Source organism: Dasypus novemcinctus, chromosome X, assembly GCF_030445035.2.
Source record: "Dasypus novemcinctus isolate mDasNov1 chromosome X, mDasNov1.1.hap2, whole genome shotgun sequence".
NCBI lineage: Eukaryota > Metazoa > Chordata > Mammalia > Cingulata > Dasypodidae > Dasypus > Dasypus novemcinctus.
The window spans coordinates 99,272,868-99,286,241 of NC_080704.1; the positions used below are offsets into that span (position 1 = coordinate 99,272,868).

The following is a 13,374-nucleotide window of genomic DNA, read 5'->3' on the forward strand; positions in this document are numbered from 1 at the left end:
AAAACACAGAAGTAGATATACAGGAAGAGAGAGTTCCATAGACACAGCCACAGGAAGAGAGATTAGCCTGATAGTATACAGCTGACCTTGTGGAGATAACAGGGCAGCTGAGCCTGGAATGAAACAAGTCTGGGGAGAATGATGAGCCATAAACCAGCCTACAGCTGAGATTGGAAGAAGCTTGGATTACAGAGCCTTAAGAGGGTAGAGAAGGCTGAACCTTCACAGAGATCACCTGTCATTTTGTGTTAACATGTGGCAACAGACTTTGGGTGAGAAAGTACCTCTTATGATACCTTGAGTTTGGCTCTGGTAACTGTAAGCTTCTACTCCAAATAAATACCCTTTATAAAAGTCAACAGAGTTCTGTTAGTTTGTATTAGCACTCATTTGGCTTACTAATATTGAGCCCTTACTAAGTCCACAGTATACTGTGTATTATTTAATAAATATATCACATCTGTCCTAATACATCCCCACGAGAATAATTTTTTTTTTTTAAATTTCAATTCAAGCTCATGAACCCCTTGTTAAGAACCCCTGGTATAGAGTATCTTTCAAGTCTTGTATTTCCTTATTGATCTTCTGACTAGATATTCTATCCATTATTTAAGGTGGTGTATTTAACTCTCCTAATATTAACGTAGAACTGTAAATTTCTCCCTTCAAACCTATCAGTATCTTTTTCATATATTTTGGGTCTGTGCTGTTTGGTGCATATGTATTGATAATTGATCATCATCTTTTGGAATTGACCCATTTATCAGTATATAATTACTGTCTTTGTCCCTTGAAACTGTTTTTTTTTTTACTTAAAGTCTTTTTTAAATCTGATATTAGAGTAGCTACCCCAGCTCTCATTCTTTCACTTACTACTTAACTTATATATATATATATTTTAAGGTGAGTCCCTTGCAGACAGCATATAGATGAATCATGCTTTTTTAAAATCCATTATGCCAATCTCTGTCTTTTGAATGGAGAGTTTAACCAATTTACATTTAAAGATACAACTGACAATGCAGGGATTTCTTCTGCCATTTTGCTATTTAGCCTTTGTATGTTTTATACTTTTTTTGTCTCTCACTTCTCTTGATGCCTATCTTTATATTTATTTGATTTTTTGTGTTGTTCCTTATTGAGTGCCATGTTTGATATATCTGGATATGCTTTTCATCTATTTTCCTTGTGATTATCATGAGGTTCAACTTTAACGTCCTAAATATATAACAATGTTTCATTTGATACCAACTTAACTTCAACAGCATATATACATACTTTTTCCCCACCGTTTTTTGTACTTGTTTTTTTTTTAAAGATTTTAAAATTATTTTTTATTTATTTAATTCCCCTCCCCTCCCCCCCGTTGTCTGCTCTCTGTGTCTTTTTGCTGCCTCGTTTCCCCGTCCGCCTCCATTGCCAGTCAGCGGCACGGGAAGTGTGGGCGGCGCCATTCCGCGCCATTCCTCGGCAGGCTGCTCCCCCCTTCGTGCTGGGTGGCTCTCCTTATGGGTGCACTCCTTGCGTGTGGGGCTCCCCCACGTGGGGGACACCCCCACGCAGCACGGCACTCCCCGCGCGCATCAGCACCGCGCATGGGCCAGCCCCACACGGGTCAAGGAGGCCCGGGGCTTGAACCGCGGGCCTCCCATGTGGTAGACGGACGCCCCAACCACTGGGCCAAAGTCCGTTTCCCATGTACTTGTTATCCTTATATCTTTGTATGTTATATCCAAAGCCATAGATTTATCATTACTTTTTATGCATTTTAGCAACTTTAGGAAGTAAGAAGTGGAATTACATACCAAACAATACACTATAAAAATACTGGCATTCACAGTTACCAAATGGTTATCTTTTCCATTAAGTCTTTTATTTCTTTATGCTGCTTTGAACCACTGTCTAGTGTCCTTTCCTTTCAATCTGAAGAATTCCCTTTAACCTTGCTTATAGGGCAAGTCTAGTGGTGATGCTATTTATCTGGGAATGTTTTAATCTTTCCCTTTTTTTTTTTTGAAAGTCTAGGCAGATATAAAATTCTTTTTGGCATTTGTTTTCTTCAGCACTTTAAGTATTTCAATTCATTGCTTTTTTTAAAAAGGATTTATTTTATTTACTTCTTCCCCCCACCCAGTTCCCCATATTGTCTGCTCTCTGTGTCTATTTGCTGTGTGTTCTTCTGTATCTGCTTGTATGCTCATTAGGCGGCTCTGGGAAATGATCCTGGGACCTCCTGGAGTGGGAGAGAGGCAATTATTCTCTTGTACTACCACCTCATCTCCCTGTTTGGCTACATCTTCTTATTTTCTCTCCTTAATCTCTTGTTGCATCATCTTGCTGTGCCAGCTGTCCATGTTAACTGGCATTCCTGTGCAGAGCAGCTTTCCCATGCTGGGCGGCACTCCCATGCAGGGTGGCACTCTTGTGTGGGGTGGCATTCCTGCATTGGCTGGCACTCCACATGGGCCAATTCGCCACATTGGCTAGCCTGCCCTCACCAGGAGGCCCTGGGCATCAAACCCTGGACCTCCTATTTGGTAGATGGGGGCCCAATTGGTTGAGCCACATCTGTTTCCCAATTCACTGCTTTCTTGCCTCCATGGTTTCTGATGAGAAATCTTCACTCAGTGTCATTGGGAGTCCCTTGTATATAACACATTGCTTTTCTCTTGCAGCTTTCAGAACTTTCTCATTTTCCTTTGCATTTGATAGTCTGATCAATATGTGATGGGGTATATGCTTTGTGACCTGATGTCTGTAAGCTCCTACCCCAAATAAATACACTTTATGAATGCCAGCAGATCTCTAGTATTTTGTCTCAGCACCCCTTTGGCTGACTAGTACAGAATTTGGTACTGAGGAGTGGGGAAGTACTTTTGCAATTAACAAAATGCAGGAACAGTTTTATAAATGGTTAAGGGGTATTTTTTTGGAGGAATTGTGAAATGCTTGATTGAAAAGGCCTAGATTGCTTTGAAGGGACTGTTGATAGCAATATGGATGCTAAATAGACTTTTTATGATGCCTTAGAAGTAAGTGATGACACTATTATTGGAAACTGGAGGAAAAGTGATCCATGTTTTGAAGTTACAGAGAACTTAGCAAGATTAACTCCTGGTGTTGTATGGAAGGCAGTATTTGAAAAAGGCAAGCCTGTGCATTTAGCTGAAGAACTTTCCAAAGTAAACTCGGAGAATTCGGCGTGGCTTCTGCATGCAGGTTATAGCAAAATGTTAGATGAGAGAGATAAGCTGAGGACTGAACTGTTGGGCACAAAGGAAACAGAAACTGATTCTGTTCCAAGCCTCTGGAAATCAAGCTTCTAGATGAAAGTGCCCCATCAGAGAACTTAACCAAACTTGGCACTTGTAAATCAGGATTGAGGATGCAGTTATCTCGGAAAGACTTGTGGAAAGTCTTACTGTCTGATGGCTTGGCCCCTGCTTCTTGCATGCGAAACCAACAAGGATTTTGAGAAACCTGTATGGACAAAACCACTGTCAGCTTAGACTGAAAGGGACATGGAAAGGAGAGATTGAAGGAGAAACAGCTTTAAGAGGAAAACCATGAAAATTGAGATCTGGAATTAAGACATCGCCTTGGTCATGAGAGGAACCCCACCCATGTGTACAGAGAGGGTGAGTTTGCCTGGGCAGTTGAAGAGGGTGGATGTTCCTACCTGATGTTCGGGGACAGTTTTGCCACTCCAGGGTGCCAGAGAGGGTGAAGCACATTCCTCAAAGATTAGGGAGTTTGGGAAATGGCTGTGGATCAATCAGTTGGGCCCTGTCTACCATATGTGAGGCCTGGGTTTGCGTCCCGGGGCCTCCTTGTGAAGGCAGGCTCGCCTGTATGCCGTGGAGAGCAGCCAGCCTGCAATCACTGTGAAGTGCTGCCTGGTCTACAGGCGCTGTAGAGTGTTGACTCAGCAAGGTGATGCAACAAAAAAGGGAGAGAAGTAAAAAAAAAAAAAGACATAGAAGAGCACACAGCAAATGGACACAGAGAACAAAACAACAAGAAATTCACAAGGTGGGGGGAAATAAATAAAAGTAAATACAGACTCACAGAAGAACGCACAGTGAATGGATGCAGAGAGCAGACAGCAAGCAAAAAGCCACAAGGGGGGAAATAGAAAACATTAGGGAGGTTGAGGTCAATGCCCCATAGGTCTGAGAGGGAAGGACCTGTTCCCCATCCATTAGAGAAGGCCAGGTGGTCAACTCGTCACAAGAGGGTTGAGCCTGTATGCCAGAAGTCAGTGGGAATGTTGTCTTCATGTCAGTGTACTAGGGGGGTTAAGACTAACTGAAAGATTGAGTAAGGTGTGGCAGTCACCTCAACACTCTTGGAGGCTGAGGTCTGGAGCTTGGTGGACACCCAGTTGCTTGATGAGGGTGGAACCAAGAAAATGGCTTTTGGGCAAACCTGTGGGAAGGGTGGGTTCCCATAAAGCCCCAAGGTGAAGAAACCATCATTTTAAGAATGGCTCTCAGACTCTGAATTTGAATAGAGGATGCCCTGCAGGTCTTCTGAATTGTAGAGAAACTGTGATTCATGTTTCCCTCCCAGTTTCTCCTTATTGTAATGAAAATGTTTATCATTTATCTGTCCATTTGTGTATTGGAAGCTGGTGAATTGTTTGTAAGTTTCAGAGGTCTGTAGCAGATGGGACTTTGCCTCAAGACAAACTGTATTTCCTTTAATTATTTTTGGTATGATTTAGTACTTGCATTGTTACTGACTTAAGGGTTTTTTTAATATTGTTAATGTCCTTTTGGAATTCAGAGGGTGGAATGTAGCAGTTCGATATAGTTATGAGTTCCAAAAATAGATATTGGATTATATTTATAAAGTGGTCTGAACCTGGCCATGATTAAGTTATGATTAAGGCTTTGATTGGGCCATATCAGTGGAGTGTTGAGTCCCTGCCCCTTGGTGGGTTGAGACTCAGATAAAATCCACGGCAAAGGACAGATTTGAAGCTTTTTGATGCTAGAGTTTTGATGTTGGAGTTTGATGCTGAAGTCTTAAGCTGGAGCCACAGGAAGTACACACACAGAGGAAAGAGAGAAGCAAGCCCCGGGAAAAGAGGAACCCTGAGCCTGGAAAGAAGAAAGCCCTGGGAAGAGAGTAATCCTGAGCTCAGAGAGAAGCAAGACCTGGGAAGAGAGGAACCCAGGAAGCCTGAACCCAGGCAGACATAGGCAGCTATCTTGCTCCAACATGTGGAAATAGACTTTGATAAGGGAAGTAACCTATGCTTTATGGCCTGGTATCTATACGCTCCTATTCCAAATAAATACACTTTATGAACACGAGCAGATTCTGATATTTTGCATCAGCACCCCTTTGGCTGACTAATATACTAGCCTACAGCTGAGATTGGGAAAAAATGGGTCCATGGACACTTAAAAGTAAAGAGTAAGGCTGAACCCTTGCAGATATCACTTGCCATCTCGCATCAACATGTGGCAACAGACTTTGGGTAAGAAAGTACCTCTTATGGTACCTTGAGTTGGGCTCTTTAGGGCCTTGTAACTGCAAGCTTTTACTTGCCAACAGATTTCTGGTACTTTGCATCAGCACTCCTTTGGCTGATTAATACACCACCCGATTATTAACTCCCTGTATTAGTATTATACATTTGTTATAGTTAATGAGAGAACATTCTCATATTTGTTCAGTTAACCACAGTCCATCTTCCTCTATTGGATTACCTGTGATATATAGCCCCATGATTCGTACAGTCCATTAAAAGTATATACTCATTGGCTCTCATTTCCATCACAGACTTTTGCTTTAATCATCTCAATTTTAGAACGTTTTTCCTGCCCCAAAAGGAAAAATCTCATAGTCTCTTAAACCCCTCTAGATTTGTCTCTTAGAATTGATATAATATCTTCTTGCTATTGCTATAAAAATATTTCAGTATTACTGTTAGGTATCATACATTAGTTACATTAATTCTAATTTTCCCATGTATTTCCATATTCTGAACACTATTTAAATGACGAACATTCTTATATTTATACTATTAACCACAGTATTCATCCACCACTGAAATCACTGTAATATATTCCCTAGATTATTCTCTATCTTCCTTTCAATTAACATTTTCATCCATAGACTACCCCACTCAGCAACAATTTCATTTATAAATCAGCAGTGTTAGTTATACTCAGTTAAATGTGTTACCATCAACTCCTTTTTTCCACACTTTTATAGTCAAGCTGATTAAAAATTCTACGTACACTGAGCATCAGCTCCCACTCTGCACCCACATTCTATTTCCTGGAAATATGTCTGGAGTTTACCTCCATGCATTTACTCATCATATTTAGTTCATATTAGTGAGAATATTTGTCCTTTCGTGTGTGGCTTATTTGACTCAATATAATGTCCTCAAGGTTCATCCATGTTGTCATGCATCCCGATTTCATTTCTTTTGCAGCTGAATAATATTCCATTGTATGTATATACCAAATTTTGTTTATCCATTCATCGATTGATGGTCCCTTGAACTGATTACATATTTTAGTAATTGTGAATAATGCTGCTGTGACCCTTGGTGTGCGATGTCATTTTGCATCCTTGCTTTCAGTTCTCCTGAATATATTCCTAGCAATGGGTTTGCTGGATCATATGCCAGTTTTTTATTTAGCTTCTTGAGGTACTGCAAAACTGTCTCCTGCAGAGGCTCCACCATTCTACAGTCCCACCTACCGTGAAGGAGTGCTCCTATTTCTCCACATCCTCTCCAGCGGTTGTTTTTTCTTTTTTTGATTATGGCCATTCTATAAGATGTGAAATGGTGTCTCATTTTAGTTTTGATCTGCACTTTTCTAATAGCTAGTGATATTGAACAAGTTTTCATATGTTTTTTGGCCAATTGTATTTCTTCTTTGGAGAAATGTCTTTTCAAGTCTTTAGCCCATTTTTAATTGGGTGGTTTGTCTTTTTATTATTGAGTTGTGTGATCTCTCTATATAACATCTATATCAAACCATTGTCAGATATGTGGTTTTGAAACATTTTCTCCTATTGAGTAGGCTTCCATTTTACATTCTTAAAGTCTTTTGAAGAACAAAAGTGTTTAACTTTGAAGAGATCTCATTTATCTATGTTCCCTTTTATTACTCATGCTTTGGATGTAAGGTTTAAGGAACTTCTACCTATTACAAGATCTTGAAGATCTTTATGTACATTTTCTTCTAGAAGTTTTATGGTTGTAGCTTTTATGTTTAGGTCCTTGATCCATTTTGAATTAATTTTTGTATAAGGTGTGAGATAGGGGTCCTCATTCTTTGTCTTGGATGTGGATATCTAGTTGACCCAGCACCATTTGTTGAATAGACTGTTCTGTCCCAGCTGATTGGACTTAACAGCTTTGTCAAAAATCCCTTGACTGTAGATAGGAGGGTTTGTTTCTTAGTTCTCAGTTTTGTTCCATTAGTCAAAATGCTTATCTTTATGGCTAAGTAATATGCTTTAAAGTTAGGAAGTGAGAGTCCTCCAACCTCGTTCTTTTAAAAGACATTTTTGGCTGTTTGGTTCCCTAACCCTTCCAAATAAATTTGATAATTGACTTTTTAATTTCTGCAAAAGAGGCTGTTGGGATTTTTAATGGGATTGTGTTGAATCTGTAAAGCAGTTTGGGTAGACTTTGCATCTTAAGTATATTTAGTGTTCTAATACATAAAATAGAATGTCCTTCCATTTATTTAGGTCTTTTTTGGTTTCTTTTAGCAATGTTTTGTAGTTTTCTGAATACAGGTCTTTTGTGTCCTTGTTACGTTTATTCCTAAATACTTGATTCTTTTAGTTACTATTATAAATGGATTTTTTTCCTGATTTCCACCTCAGATTGCTCATCAGTGGTATATAGAAGAGCTACTGATTTTTTGTATATTGATCTTTTTTTCTTAGGAGGTACCAGGGATTGAACCAAGGATCTTGTATATGGGAAGATGTCGCTCAACCACTTGAGCTACATCTGCTTCCTCGTATTAATCTTTTGTCCTATCACTTAGCTTAACTCGTCTATTAGTTCTAGTAGCTTTGTTGTAGATTTTTCAGGATTAAATACAAGATCATATCATCAGCTAATAGAGGCAGTTTTACTTCTTCTTTACTAATTGGATGCTTTTTTTTCCATCCTCCCTCCCTCCCTCCCTCTAGCTAGAATTTCTAGTGTAATATTGAATAACAGTGGTGACTGAGGGCATCCTTGTTCCCAATCTCAGTGGGAAAGCCTTCAGTCTTTTCTTGTTGAGTACAATGCTAACTATGGTTTTTTTTCTATATATGTCCTTTACCATGTTGAGAGAGCTTCCTTCTGTTGCTGTTTTGGAGTGTTTTTATCAAGAAAGGATGCTGTATTTTGTCAAATGCCTTCAATGTCAATGAGAGAATCATGGGATTTTTCTTCTTTGATTTATTAATGTGGTTTATTACACTAATTAATTTTCTTGTGTTGAGCTACCCTTATATATCTGGGATAAAACCCATTTTATCATGGTGTATAATTTTTAATGTGCTTTTGGGTTTGGTCTGCAAGTATTTTGTTGAAGATTTTTCATCTATGTTCATTAGAGAAATTGGTCTGTAATTTTCTTTTTTTCATAGTATCTTTATCTGGTTTTAGTTTTACAGTGATGTTGGCTTCATAGAATGAGTTTGGTAGTGTTCCTTACTGTTCATTCCTGTTCAGTGTTTTGGACGAGCTTGAGCAAGATTGGTATAATATCGTCTTTGAATGATTGGCAGAATTCACCTGTGAAGCCATCTCTTCCTGGACTTTTCATTTTGGGAGATTTTTGGTAACTGTTTCAATGTCCTTACACGCGATTGGTGTGTTGAGATTTTCTATTTATTCTAGGGTTAGTATAGTTGTTCGTATGCTCTTAGGAATTTTTCCATTTCCTCTTCCTTATCTAGTTTGTTGGTGTATAATTGTATATACTATTCTCTTATGATCTCTTATTTCTGTGGGGTCAGGAGTAATGGCCCTGTTTCCATTTCTTATTTATTCTTTTCTCCTTTTTTCTTTGTCATTCTAGCTAAGGGTTGGTTGATATAATTGATCTTCTCAGAGAACCAACTTTTGGTTCTGTTAATTCTTTCTATTGTTTTTGTTGTGGTTGTTCTCAATTCCGTTTATTTCTGTTCTTTTTTTTTTTTTTTTTTAAAGATTTATTTCTCTCCCCTTCTCCCCTCCGCCCTGGTTGTCTGTTCTTTGTGTCTATTTGCTGCATCTTCTTTGTCCGCTTTCTGTTGTTGTCAGCGGCACGGGAATCTGTGTTTCTTTTTGCTGAGTCATCTTGTGTTATTTCTCCGTGTGGTGGTGCCATTCTTAGGCAGGCTGCACTTTCTTTGGTGCTGGGCGGCTCTCCTTACGGGGCGCACTCCTTGCGCACTCCCCTACGCGGGGACACCCCTGCATGGCAGGGTACTCCTTGCGTGAATCAGCACTGCGCATGGACCAGCTCCACATGGGTTAAGGAGGCCCGGGGTTTGAACCGTGGACCTCCCATGTGGTAGGGGATGCCCTAACTGCTGGGCCAAGTCCGCTTCCCATATTTCTGTTCTGATCTTTATTTTATTCCCTCTGCTTGCTTTGGCATAGTTTCCTGTTCTTTTTCTAGTTCCTCCAGCTGTGTAGTTAGGTTATTGATTTTAGCTTTGTCTTCTTTTTTTTAAGTTAAGCATTGAGGGTTATAAATTTCTTTCTCAGCACTGCTTTTCTATGCATCCCATAGATTCTGATTTGTTTTGTTTTTGTTTCCATTCTTCTCGAGGTATTTGTTGATTGCTCTTGGAATTTCTTTTACTCATTGATTATTTAATAGTGTGTTGTTTAATCTCCATTTATTTGTGAATTTTCCATATTTCTGCTTGTCATTGATTTCCAGTTTTATTCTGTTATGATCAGAGAAAGTGCTTTTTATAATTTCAATCTTTTAAATTTATTGAGATCTTCTTTGTGACCCAACATATGGTCTCTCCTGGAGAAAGATCCATAAGAACTTAAGAATATATATTCTGCTGTTTTTGCATGCAGTGTTCGGTGTATGTCTATTTGGTTTAGTCTTTATCATATTATTTAATCTCATTGTTTCTTTATTGATCCTTTTCCCATATGATCTATCTAGTGATGAGAGTGGTATATCAAAGTCTCCAATTATTATTGTGGAAACACCTATTTCTCCCTTCAGTTTTGCCAGGGTTTGCCTCATGAAATTTGGTACATCCTGGTTAAGTATATATACATTTATGATTTTTATTTCCTCCTGATGAATTGCCTCTTTTATTAGTATATATGCTCCACCCCACTGGTTGTTTGTGCTTGCTATTTGCTCTCTGCATCTCTTTGCTGTGTGTTCTCTATGTCTGCTCATCTTCTTTTTAGGAGACACTGGGAATCAAGCATGTGACCTCCCATGTTGGAGAGAGGTGCTCAATTGCTTGAACCACCTCCGCTTCCTGCTTAATGTGTTTCTCATTGTCTTTCCTCTTTGTGTCTCCTTGTTGTGTCAGCTTGCCGTGCCTGCCTGTTGTGCCAGCTTGCTGTCTTAATCTTCTCCAGGAGGCACTGGGAAATGAACCTGGGGACTCCCATGTGGTATGCGGGAGCTCAACCACTTGAACCACATCTGCTTCCCAATAGCTTTGCTTTGAAAGTCTATTTCATCAGATATAAGTGCAGCTACTCAAGCTTTTTTTTGGTTTACTGCATGCATGGAATATCTTTTTCTAGCCTTTCACTTTTAATCTATTTGTGTCCTTGGGTCTAAGATGAGTGAATTCTAGACAGCATAAATGGCTTATGTTTTCTTATCCGTTCTGTCAGTCTGTGTCTTTTGATTGGGGAGTTTAATCCATTGACATTCATGTTATTAGGGTATAGGCAGTTGTTACTTCAGCCATTTTGATCTTTGGGTTTTGTCAAATCTTGTTTTCATCAGTTTTCACACTTTTAGTTACTTTTAAGATATAATCTTCATTTCTAGACTCTCTTCCAAGCTTCTCTCTCCTGTCTTTTCATTTCAGGCTTTAATATTTCCTACAAATCCAGTCTCTTTGTTATAAACTCCCTCAGTTTCTGTTTATCTATGAATATTCTAAGCTTACCCTTAATTTTGAAAGGCAATCTTGCGAAATATATGATACTTGGCTGGCAGTTTTTCTCTTTTAGTATCTTAAATACATTATACCACTTTATTTTTGCTTCTCTCATTTCTAATGAGAGGTTGGCACTTAGTCTTGTTGAGATTCCTTTTGCTGTGAGGCATTGCTTTTCTCTTGCTGCTCTCAGCAACCTCTCTTCTATCTCTAGTATTTGTCAATCTGAATAATAGATATCTTGCAGTATGTCTATTTGGATTTATTCTGTTTCTGGTGCATTGTCCTTGGATATTGATATTGATGTCTTTAATAAGGGTTGCGAAGTTTTTGGTCATTATATTCTCAAATATATTTTCTGCCTCTTTTCTGTTCTCTTCCCATTCTGGGACACTGATAATGTGCATGTTTTTGTATTTCATGTTGCCATGCAGGTCCCTGTGATGCTGTTCCATTTTTTCCATTCTTTTCTCTTTTTGTTCACCTGTCTTTTCAAGGTTCAATTGGTCTGTCCTTGATTTCACTATTATCTTCTTCATCAATTCAAATATTTTATGTGCATCTACTGTATTGTTAGTCTCATCCATTGTGTCTTTCATTTCAAGAAGCTGTTACTTCTCTTTGTAGGCTTTGAGTTTTTTTTTTTATGTTCACCCAGTGTTGTCTTAATATCCAGTAACTCTTTATTCACGTTTTCCTTCAGTTCCTTGAATTGATGTAGGAGATTTGTGTGATTTTCATTGATTAGTTGTCTTAAATCCTGTGTCTCGTCAGGATTTTAGGTTTGTTCCTTTGGCTGGCCATGTCTTTCTGTTTCTTAGTATGACTTGTAATTTTTTCCTGATGTCTAGACATCTGAATATGTTGGTGAATTTACTCTGTCAATTTCTGTCTCTTTTCTAGTGGTTTTATTTCATGGCTCTTCATTGATTTTTCGTTAACTTATTCTAAATCTTCATTGTCAGTGGGTTACATGTTTATGTTTAGTTGCCATCTATAACTTTGGGTTATATATAGTTTCATATCTGCATTTCATATGTAAGAAAATACTTCTCAAAGAAAATGCTTCTCTTTTATTATGGTATTAACTGGAGGGGGGATGTCAGTCTGTTACCTTGCTAAAATAATTGGTCACTATTAAAAACTCAACTCATCCCTAGAAGGATGCATTTGTATAGTTTGTGAAATTTGACATACTCATTACTCAGTGCATATCTGAAAATGGAGAGACCTTTCTCTTTGGTGCATAAAGTTTGTAATGAAACTCTTGAACAATCACTTTCCTTTTAAGTCATCATAAACAACATTTATTACCTTGGTATATGGCAGTGGTCTTGCTATTCCTTCACATTTAAGTAGTTTTCTGTCTTCCTTTCCTCCTCCCACAGCCTGATTATACAGTGTATCATTCAACTGTCAGCTCACAGCAGCGACATATTTATTCTTTGTTCCTAACACCATTCATTCATTAGGTCAAAGTTCTGGTCCAAAAACCAATGCTGAGGAAAATTTTGTAATAAATCAGGCCTCCCAGGGTGGCATGCTCCAGTAAGATGATGGAAAGCAGCAGTTTATTGGATGCCACATTTCTGGACATTGAATGGAGACTCTTCCGATTTTTTTCTCAAGTTTTCACTTGTATTCCAGTCTAGTCTTGGAACGTTCCAGCTGTTCTTGTTGCTCTCCAGTCTCCTCTATAATTTCTCAGCCAATCTGGTCAGTCTCTGTGGCAGTGTGATGAGAATGCTCAATTCTCTTGGTGGCCCAGTTCAGGCTGTCAGTGCCTTGCATAAACAGTGCTCTTTGAGACTGTTGCTGATTCATATCCCCTTCTCCACTACATATGTGCCGTATTTCCTGTCTCCTTGACCCCCAGGTGTGGCTGTCAAAGGTGTGCTTCTCACCTCCTGATGTTGTTCAGCAAGGTCCTTCTTGTAAGTTTGAAGCTTGAATGTCATGGGGTTGCAGAAAGATAGGTTGCATAATGTAGTTCCTTCTCTGTCTCTGTCAGTGGTCCCCGCTGTCCCCAGCAGCTGCTCTGGCACCACTTGTAGATACTCAAGGAGACTACAGAAGATTTCATGCAGTTTCTTGAAATGTTCTGAGGATAGGGCAGAGGTGGCCATGGTGCAGGCCTAACTCTTGCGGTGGTTGCTGAGATTTTGGGCTGGAGGCTCGCTCCTAGCATGACGGTCAGCAGCCCAGCCCCGCAGGGATCACGGTGACTGCTGTTACCGCTGCCCAGAATCC

At 39.2% G+C, this 13,374-nt stretch overlaps 1 protein-coding gene and 1 pseudogene across 10 annotated transcripts in view; one reads left to right on the forward strand and one right to left on the reverse strand.

Moving 5' to 3' along the window:
* DIAPH2 (diaphanous related formin 2) overlaps positions 1 to 13,374 on the forward strand; it is a 1,008,307-nt gene that overhangs the window by 36,599 nt on the left and 958,334 nt on the right. The gene's annotated exons all lie outside the window — the stretch shown is intronic.
* On the reverse strand, positions 12,593 to 13,250 carry LOC139438126 (vesicle transport through interaction with t-SNAREs homolog 1B pseudogene; annotated as a pseudogene).